The sequence below is a fragment of the Propithecus coquereli genome, unplaced genomic scaffold (assembly GCF_000956105.1).
Source record: "Propithecus coquereli isolate 6110/MARCELLA unplaced genomic scaffold, Pcoq_1.0 Scaffold1, whole genome shotgun sequence".
NCBI classification, from domain to species: Eukaryota; Metazoa; Chordata; class Mammalia; order Primates; family Indriidae; genus Propithecus; species Propithecus coquereli.
The window spans coordinates 10,961,218-10,969,856 of record NW_012133857.1 but is presented as its reverse complement, the minus strand read 5'-3'; the positions used below and the strand labels follow the sequence as shown (position 1 = coordinate 10,969,856).

The 8,639-nt window shown below is 43.5% G+C and overlaps 1 pseudogene across 1 annotated transcript; it reads right to left on the bottom strand.

Moving 5' to 3' along the window:
- Positions 1 to 359: 359 nt before the first annotated feature.
- Positions 360 to 815, bottom strand: LOC105805392 (annotated as a pseudogene). Its single transcript, XR_001137209.1, has one exon. The product of XR_001137209.1 is annotated as a 40S ribosomal protein S14 pseudogene (transcript).
- Positions 816 to 8,639: the final 7,824 nt, after the last annotated feature.

Below are 8,639 nucleotides of genomic sequence, written 5' to 3'. Positions count from 1 at the left end.
AATCACCAACCCGCGTTGTTTTTTTTTTTTTCAGTTTCACAAGGACAGCATTCTTTTTCTTTCGTTCTTTCCTTTTTTTTTGTTTTTTTTTTACTAAAAACCATACAAATGAGGACCAACCCGTTCATATTAGAAGTGACATTTGATCTTTCATCTAAGGCTTAGTCCCAAAATTTTTTCCTGTATTTTAATGGATACAAACCAAATTTTTAAAATCAGCTACCCAAAATAGTTGCCAAGGATGTACTTCACTGCCTGATAGATCTAGGAAGGACTTGGAGGCCAGATGTTTTAGGGAATGCGATTCTTTTTTTACACGAAGGCAATTTATTAAAAGAAAAAATTGTGAGGAGTCCAGTTCACAGATTGCAACCATGGCCACCCTCCTTCCTGCAGGTGCTATTGGAGAGGATGGGGGTGACCTCCTCAATGGGCCCCATCTTCATACCCCAGCGGGCCAGGGCTCTGAGGGCTGACTGGGCCCCAGGTGCAGGGGTCTTGGTCCTATTTCCTCTGGTGGCAGAGAGTTTGACGTGCAGGACAGTGATGCTCAGTTCCTTGCACCTCTGGGCCACATCCTGGGCAGCCAACATGGCAGCACATGGTGAGAATTCATGCCGGTCAACCTTCACCTTCATCCCACCAATCACTCAGCAGATGGTTTCCTTGACAGAAAGATGAGTGACATCAACAAAGGTGTCATTGAATGATGCAAAGATGTGGCACCCACCAAATACATTCTCTCCTTCGGCTACCTGCGGTCCAAGGCTTATGACCTGTTCTTCCTTTTTTTCCTTCCCCTTTCAAGGTACCATTTTGTCTCCAGACTCCGCTAGGAATGCAATCATTAATTGATAGAAATTGCAAGAGCCTTCAGGGGATCTTAGGATGCCTAAATTTATACAAGTTAATGTCTTTACTGTTGTTGAAAGACTGTTACGGATATTTCTGGCTAACAGTTAACTTTGGAAAACCATATGGCTGATTCACACCCTTGGAGTGTCCAGATAGGATTCTTTTTTTGACCCCCAAATTTTAATTTTCTTAAAAGTTTATTGGAGGACAGGCGATGTAATCCTAGCACTCTGGGAGGCCAAGGTGGGAGGATTGCTTGAGCTCAGGAGTTCGAGACCTCCTGGAGGTTGCAGTGAGCTACAATGACACCACTGCACTCTACTCAGGGCGACAGAGTAAGACCTTGTCTCAAAAAAAAAAAAAGAAAAGAAAAATTAATTAGCTGGGCGTGGTGGCATGCACCTATAGTCTCAGCTACTTGGGAGGATCACTTTAGCCCAGGAGTTTGAGGCTGCAGTGAGCTATGATCTGCACTCTAGCCTGGGTGACAAGGCAAGACCTTGTCTCAAAAAAGAAAAGAAGAGAAGAGAAGAGAAGAAGAAAAAGAAAGGGAAAGAAAGAAAGGAAGGAAAGAAAAGAAAGAAAAGGGAAGAAAGGAGGAAAGGAAGAAAGAAAGAAAAGAAAAAAAGAAAGGAAGGAAAGAAGGAAGGAAGAAAAAATTTATTGAGGCTGGGAGCGTTGACTCACAGTTGTAATCCCAGGACTTTGGGAGGCTGAAGCTGGAGGATGGCTTGAGGCTAGGAGTTGGAGACCAGCTAGCTGGGCAACATAATGAAACCCAGTCTCTACAAAACAATTTAAAAACTAGCTGGGCATGGTGGCGCATGCCTGTAGTCCCAGCTACTCAGGAGGCTGAGGCAGAAGGATTGCTTGAGCCCAGGAGTTTGAGGTTGCTGGAAGCTAGCCTAATGCCATGGCACTCTAGCCCAGGCAACAGAGCAAGACTCTGTCTCAAAACAGAAACAAAAACAGTAATCCTAGCACTCTGGGAGGCCGAGGCGGGCGGATCGTTTGAGCTCAGGAGTTCGAAACCAGCCTGAGCAAGAGTGAGACCCCCGTCTCTATTAAAAATAGAAATAAATTAATCGGACAACTAAAAATATATAGAAAAAATTATCCGGGCATGGTGGCGCATGCCTGTAGTCCCAGCTACTCGGGAGGCTGAGGCAGAAGGACTGCTTGAGCCCAGGAGTGTGAGGTTGCTGTGAGCTAGGCTGACGCCATGGCACTCACTCTAGTCCGGGCAACAAAGTGAGACTCTGTCTCAGAAAAAACAAAAACAAAAACAAAAAAACCCAAACCAAACCAAAACAAAAAAACCAGGCCAAGGTGCAGTGGCTCATGCCTATAACCCTAGCCCTTTGGGAGGTTTAGGAGGGAGATAGCTTGAGGCAAGGAGTTCTAGACCAGCCTGGGGAACAGCAAGACTCCATCTCTACAAAAAAAGGAAAAAACAACAACAACAAAAAAACAGCTGTGCCTAGTGGCACGCCTGTAGTCCCAGCTACTCTGGAGGCAGAGGCAGGAGGATTGCTTAAGCCAAGGAGTTTGAGGTTGCTGTGAGCTATGATGCCACCTCTGTACTCTAGCCCAGGCAACACAGTGAAACCTTGTCTCAATTAAAACAACAACAACAACCAGAAAAACACAGAAAAACCAAAACCGTCCATTGAATTCTTAATTTCAATTATTGTGTTTTCAGTTTTAGAATTTCTATTTGGTTCCTTTCAGATGTTATCCTCTTTTTTTGTTTAATAGTTTCTACTTTCCTGAAATTTTAGATCCTGTCTTTTATCTTTTTGGACTATGTGGATACAGTATTTAATTTTTGTCTGTGCTTGATAATCCCACTTTCTGGAGCCCCTGGAAGTCTGTTAAAAAGCCCCATGGCTCTGACACTCTGAGTCTGCTCTTCCTGTAGGCTTTCCTCAACTTGCTCAGGCTCTGATACAACATGCCAGCAGGTCTCCCTTGTGGAAACCCTTCTCACTCTACTGAGACTCTGACACTTCATGCCAGTTGCCCCCCTGCCCCCTCAGTGCTCTCCTCATCACACTAGGGATACCATGTGTGGTTTGCTCCCACGTGGATGCCTTCCTAACTGTTCGTGGACTGTGACACCCCACGTGGGACAGCCCTCCATGTACCATGTACTATGTGTACAATCTTCTCACCATGCTCAGGCTATGACACCCCACTCTGGGCTACCATATCTGCCCCACCTCCCTCTACAGACAGATGCCTCACCTAATGACTTTTGGAACAAATTGTTCAGGATAGGAAGGGAAGAGGAAGAAGAAGCAGAGAGAGAAACATTAGTCAAATTAAAAAAAAATACAATCAGAAGTGCTTGTCTTTTAAGGAAAGCCTTTAGGTTCTAATAAATTTAATGCAATAAATGATACATTTTCAGCTGAAGTTACCATCCAGTTTTGTGTTTTCCATTTGTCACTATAGCTCTTTTCCATTCTTTTATTGCCTTTTATTTTTAACTCTATTACTCTCTTTTTTTTTTCTTTTTTTCCCTCCTCCCCCATCTTTTTGTCACTACTACTATGGATCATATAAAATGTGTCTACTCTTTTAGTACTTCACTAGAAGTTAAACATGCACTGTTAATTTATCAAGTATTAATTAATGTTTGACTTGACTTAGAGGATGCAGTGAGCAATGATTGCACCACTGTCTCTAGAGACCCTGTCTCTAAAATAAATAAATAAAATAAAAATATTAATTAATATTAATCAATATCTTTACCTTCCTCCTTAGATACTACCATTTTTCACTTCACAACTTACATACCATTTTTGTTACATATTTGAATTCTATATTTTTATTTATTTATTATAGTATTTATTTTTTTGAGACAGAGTCTCATTCTGTTGCCCCAGCTAGAATCCAGTAGCATGATCATAGTTCACTGCAACCTCCAACTCCCGGGCTCAAGGGATCCACCTGCCTCAGCCTCCTGAGTAGCTGGGGCTACAGGCACACACCACTGTGTCCAGCTAATTTTTCTATTCTTTTTTAGTAGAGACGGGGTCTTGCACTTGCTCAGGCTGGTCTAAACTCCTGCCCTCAAAGAATCCTCCCACTTCGGCCTCTCAGAGCGCTGGCATTACAGGCATGAGCCATCGTGGTGCCCAGCGCCTCAATTCTATATTTTTAAAATCCCACAAGACATTCTTCTTTCACACCATTAATTTAGAATTACCCACTATTTATCACTTTCTTTGCTATTCATTTCTACTTGCAAATCGGACTTTTCACTGGGATCATTTTTCCTCTGTCTCATATATATCCTTTAGAATTTCTGCTGTTTTAGTATATTGAGTCAGAAGGAAAATTTCTACATTGTTTTTTTGTTTGTTTGTTTGTTTTGAGACAGAATCTCACTCTGTTGCCCTGGCTAGGGTGCGGTGGTGTCATCATAGCTCACTGCAAAACCTCAAACTCCTGGGCTCAAGCAATCCTCCTGCCTCAACCTCCTAGGTAGCTGGGAGTACAGGCACACGCCTTGACACCATGCTAATTTTTCCATTTTTTTGTAGAGACAGGGTCTTGTTCTTGTTCAGGCTGGTCTCCAACTCCTGATCCCAACTGATTCTCCTGCCTTGGCCTCCCAGAGTGCTAGGATTACCAGTGTGAGCCACCATACCCCAGCCTATTTTCTGTATTTTGATGCTTTGACATAATTGGGGCCTTGCTGACCCTGAAAGGGCTAGCCAATTCCTAGAGATAGCTATAGACTTGCTAGTGAGGATGCCTTTCATATGTAAATCAACCAATCCAGAACCCATACCCTCAACCATTTCCTTTATCAGGCTCTCACAGTCTGGGCCACTATGCTCCTGCCCTAACCACCTAGGGACAGGTACCAGACAACTAGGGAAAGCCTCTATGCGCCAGAGGTTGCTTAAATTATTCACACCAGCCCATCCTAAGTCTCCTTTTACCCTGCCTGCTCTTCCTGCAGAAACCATAGTAAAGGCTCTTGAGCATGTTTCCTGTCACTATCCTTAGACTCCTGACTGACCCTGGTGCTTCCCTGTGTGGCCTTGTGTGGTTTGCAGGCTTCCCTTTTCTAGTAATCTGTGAGTATAACAGACTTCTCTCTCATGACAGTCATTTCTGTGTCTGTGTGTCTTACCATACCTGATTGAAACAAATCCCAGGTATCCTTAAAACAATGACATCAATTGATTTTCAGATGTTAAACCAACTCTGAGGCTCTGGGATAAATCTAATTTGGTTATGGTGTATAATTCTTTTTATATGTTCCAAGATTTGGTTGTTAGCATTTTGTTTAGGATTTTTGTATCCATACTTGTGGGTGATATTAATCTGTACCTTTTTTGTGTGTGTGTGATTTCTTGTGTGTCTGGTTTTAGTATTAGGGTAATACTGGCCTCATAAATGAATTCCCTCCTATTTTTGAAGAGTTTGTAAAGAATTGGCATTAATTATTCTTTTTTTTTTATTTCAGCATATTATGGGGATACAGATGTTTAGGTTACGTATGTTGCCCTTGCCCCCCCTCCCCTCCCAAGTCCGAGTTTCAGGTGTGTCCATCTCTTGGACGGTGGGCATTGCACTCTTTGTGTATGCATATACCCGTCCCCTCCTCCCCTCTCTCCCCTTTCCCCTGCCCAACATCCAATAGATGTTATTCTTATATGTGTACTTATGTGTTGATCAGTTAATACCAATTTGATGGTGATGGCATTAATTATTCTTTAAATGGTTGGTAGAATTCAGTGGTAAAGTTATTTGGCTTAGGCCTTTCCTTGTGGGTAGATTTAAAAAATTTTTTTTTTAGGCCGGACGTGGTGGCTCACGCCTGTAATCCTAGCACTCTGGGAGGCCTAGGCGGGCGGATTGTTTGAGCTCAGGAGTTTGAAACCAGCCTGAGCAAGAGCGAGACCCCGTCTCTATTAAAAATAGAAAGAAATTAATTGGACAACTAAAAATATCTAGAAAAAACTAGCCGGGCATGGTGGCACATACCTGTAGTCCCAGCTACTCGGGAGGCTGAGGCAGAAGGATTGCTTGAGCCCAGGAGTTTGAGGTTGCTGTGAGCTAGGCTGACGCCACGGCACTCACTGTAGCCAAGGCAAAGGAGTGAGACTCTGTCTCAAAAAAAAAAATTTTTTTTTAATTTGTTTTATTATTATTTTTTTTTTAGAGAAAGGGTCTCGTTCTGTTGCCTAGGGCGACAGAGCAAGACTGTCTCAAAAAACCCCCATAAAAAACAAAACAAACAATGTGAAGAAACATTAGACAAACCTGAATTGAGTAACATTTTACAAAATAATTGGCTTGTAATATTTCAAGTATCATTCAGAGAACAAGCCTGTGGGGGAAAAAGTATCAATGTTGTAAAAGCTAAAGAAAGACTAAGGAACTGTTCTAGATTGAAAGAGACTTGAAATTTGATTCAATGTAATCCATGATTCTGAAGTGGAAACTTTTGCCATAAAGGATCCTTATGGGGCAACAGGAAAAACTTGAATGGGGTTTGAGGATAATATCAATATTAATTTCCTAGATTATATTGTGATCATGTAAGAGTATACAATATACTTTTTCCCCCCACACCACATCAACAGGAACAATATATACTTGTCTGTAGGAAATATACACTAAAAAAAAAAATTTTTTTTTGAGACAGGGTCTTGCTCTATTGCCTCGGCTAGAGTGCAGTGGTGTGATCATAGCTCACTGCAGCCTTGAACTCCTGGGATCAAGTGATCCTCCTGCCTCAGCCTCCAGAGTAGCTGGGAGTATAGGCAGAAGTCACTGTACCTGACAACCAGGTACAGCTGCTTTCGTAGCTTTATTCATGTTATTGACTTGGGAATGGGTGGGGGGAGTAGTACTCCTGGGTCTGATTCCTGTGTTCAAAAACCTGACTCTACTACTTGCTAGCAAGTTATTTAACCTCTCTGTGCCTCATTTTCCTTATCTGCAGTAATGTAGGTATACTTAGCACAGTGCACGGCACATAATAAATGCTCTATAAACACCCGCTATTACCATTATTTCTAGAGCATAAGTTCCTAGAGGGCATGATTCATAACTTACTCATATTTTATTGTCATCATCTGTGCCCTAGACTGTTTATCATGTCATCTTTCTCCAGTCTTTTCTCTGTAATCTATTGTTCACACTGCTGTAATCGTTATCTTCCTAATATGTAAGACTGATCTTGTCATTCCCTCTGTTAAAGCTGGTTTCCCAGGGCTTACAGATAATGTCGAAATTCACTGCCAATTTCTGCTTCTACCACATGGGCTTAAGGAGTTTCAGCAAACATGCTTTCAGAGTTCAATGCCTTTGTTTAGTTGTTTTCATACCTCTGTCTGGAGCTTCCTTTCCTCCCTGTCTCAGTCTATTTTTCAGAGACTGGGTCATTTACAAAGAAAAGAAATTTATTTCTCACAATTCTAGAGGCTGGAAGTCCAATATCAAGGTGCTAGCATCTTGTGAGGACCTTCATGCTGTGACATCTCATAGCAGAAGGTGGAAGGGAAGAGATGGGGAGGGGGAGAGAGATGGGGGAGGAAGAAGAAAGGGGAAGGGGACTGAACTCATCCTTTTATCAGGAACCCACTCCTGAGATAACTAAACCACTCCTGTAATAAGGGCATTCACGATCTCATCATCTCTTAAAGGTCCCCTCTGTCAACACTATTGTGTTGAGGGATAAGTTTCCAACACATGAACTTTGGGGGACACATTCAAACTACAGCACTCCATAATCACATTCTATTCATTTTTAAAAGGTCTCAAAAACTCACCAGACTTTCTCACAAGCAATTAGTCACTTGCTGCTCTCAGATCATTTAAGCATTATGTTCGTAACTTCATATGGCCAACATACTTTGTCAATAATTTAAAACCTTTCTGCCTTTTTGTAGGCCATTGATTTACTCATCATTATTTATTGAACATCTACTAGATAACAAGCCCTGTTTCCGGTGCTGAGGATATATTAATACTTGTAAAGATTAGGTTCTCACGTAATTTATGTGGAAGATTAAGTACGAAAATAAACAAGAAAAATACCAGGTCATGGTGAGTGCTAAGCAGAAAATGTCGAGTGGGTGCGATTAGATGGTCAGCACCGTATCCTCAGGAATCGGCTTTTAAGTAATGAATCTGAATGTGCTTCGTAAGTGAAAATCAAAAGAGAAGACCTGTTGCCGTTTCAAGGAAGAGCGGTGCACGGGCCCTGCGGCAGGAATGAGCTCCAGTGGCTGGAGCCATGAGGGGACCGAACATCTGTGAAGCCCAAGCAGCTCCGAGGTACTGGCGTCGCAGATGGATGTTTACAAAGGCCGACGCGGCCACTTCGGGTAGAGGGTCTGAGGGAAAACAGGGGCGGGCACAGAGTCCCACCCTGCGTGTGGGTCCCTCGGCCAGCACTACACACCCTAAACGGGCGTTCCCCTCAGCACTTCTCACACCAGGCCTTTTCCCTTCGGTGGTGGCAGGCGATCACACAGAACCGGCTAGCAGCTGTTCACCGATAACGACCGGACGTAGGAAACCAGCGAAGAGCCAGAAGTGCAGATGCAGGCACTAAGTAGCGGGTAGGGCTCGCAGCCTGCAGCGACGGGCGGAAGAGGCGGGTAAAGGTGCTCGGCCGTGGCACACCGTAGCGAGTGCTGCGCATGCGTGTACGCGGGCGCGAGACGGTTACGGCGCCGGTCCCGAGATGGGGCGGGGCCGGGCATCCGCGCCGGAAGGGGGTTGGCTGGGCGGGGCCGGGAGGCGGCGGT